The sequence below is a fragment of the Corvus moneduloides genome, chromosome 27 (assembly GCF_009650955.1).
Source record: "Corvus moneduloides isolate bCorMon1 chromosome 27, bCorMon1.pri, whole genome shotgun sequence".
Taxonomy (NCBI): Eukaryota; Metazoa; Chordata; class Aves; order Passeriformes; family Corvidae; genus Corvus; species Corvus moneduloides.
Genome location: NC_045502.1, coordinates 4,603,319 through 4,605,179, shown reverse-complemented (window position 1 = coordinate 4,605,179; position 1,861 = coordinate 4,603,319).

Sequence of the window (1,861 nt, the reverse complement as noted above, 5' to 3'; positions counted from 1 at the left end):
TCAGTGAGTGAGCTCTGGCTTGCTCCATGGTCTCTGCTGCTCCTCAGTTGCAGCCATGCCCCTTGCAGACCTCCATCTGTTCCAGGAGGTCATTCCTCTCCCTGTCCATCCTGAAGGACTTGCTCGTGCGCAACTGATGCCACCAGACCGTGACAGCTCACGGTCTCTTCTGAGCTGAGCCCCAACATGCTGCTGAGGCCAAGGATGCACCCAGATCCTTGAGCCTCCCGCGAGCAGGGGATAGTTTTCCCCATTTTCTGCCATTTCCAAGCACCTTTATTGATAAGGGCCTGAGAACTTGTGCCCTGTTGATGCAATCATGCAGAAAACCATGCCGAGGGACGAGCAGCCACAGAGGTGCTGCCTGTCCATCGTGAGGGGTTACCGTGTAGCCCTGTAAGGTCTATTTTGGGGCCAGCATAGAAAAGTCTGGCACAGAAGCCCAGTGGGAGCCATGGATAGCAGGGTCCAGCAGGTGCAGGTTTCCCAGCAGCCTTGGCACCTTCAGCCCAAAGCTCCTGGCTGTTGGGCAGTGAGGAAGGCTGGGCTGGGGATGGGTGACTGCACCCTAAATGTACACTGGGTGAGTTGTGCCTGTGTAGGGCTGGGGTCGGCTCTGCCATCATTGAAATGCCCACCATCTTCAGCTTGCTGGGAGAACATCCCAGCAGGTGTGTTACCTTTCCCCCTTCTCCCTGTCCATAAATCTGTCAAACCTGAAAAAGAAATACTCTGTAGGTCTTGGCATGGGGAGCTGAACGGTTGCCTGGAGCAGGAGGAGGCTGCTCCTGGGGATGGATGCCCAGCATTTGGTTCAAATCTAACGCCGGTGACTGACAGGGCTAATTCAGCCTGTCTTCTTCCCTCTTATAACTTAATCACTTACACATTGCCTCGGCAGGTCCTTCCCTGCCGACTGGAGATGTCTTCATCCTGGGATGCCCTGACTTGGACTCACGACTGCTCCCGTAGTGCTTCCTGCACAGAGGCTGAATGCTCTGCACCACCCACATTACCCTGAGCCAGTCCAGCTTTGGGGGAGCTCGTCTGAGTGCCCAAACTGGGGCTCTGTGAGCTGGGCTTCCATACTGGGGAGTACAGAAGTCAGGCTGGGCTCACTGGTGTGACAATGTCCCACTCCGCCCTTTGGCTTGGGGACTGAGTGTGACCCCAGCTGAGACAAAGCGAAAAGTGCATGTCAAGAGTTTTGAGAAGCTCTGTGTCAGAGCTGCCATGTTCCTGCTCCAAACCTCAGTGAAAACAGTTGGGAAGGGCAGGGACTGCAGCAGTGGTGGCTCCTGGGAAGGACTTGGGGCTGGTGACTTGGGCCCCTTTAAACATCTGCCCTGGGCCTTGCTGTGCAGAGGGGCCGGCTGGGGGCTCCAGGCTGCCCAGAGCTCTGCCCACTCTGCTGCCTGCATCCCACTGCCCGCATCCTGCTGCCTGCAGACCGGGTGTTGCACAGGGATAACAGGGTCCGGGCAGTCCCCTCGCCCCAGCCTGTACCCACGGGGCCTGAGGTTTCCCCAGTGCCAGCGAGAGCAACAGGGCAAGAGCGCAGAGGCGAGGGGAGCATCACGGCCAGCATCCCTGCGCTGCCCCCAGCGCAGCCTGCGCTGCCTTCGGGGCGACCACCGCCCGCAAAACCCCGGGGGGACGTCTGGAATCCCACTGCCGGGAGGCCACCAGGGTCTCCAGGGTGGGGGGGCGGTCCGGCTGTGACTACAAGCCCCATCAGGCCGCTGAGGAGGAGGAGGAGGGCGGAGGAAGGCGGAGGAGGAGTCGCGGCTGTCGGCGGGGCGGTGCGGGAGCGGCTTAGTTCGGCGGCGGCGGGCGCTCGGCGGGACGCGGCGGGCGGGCA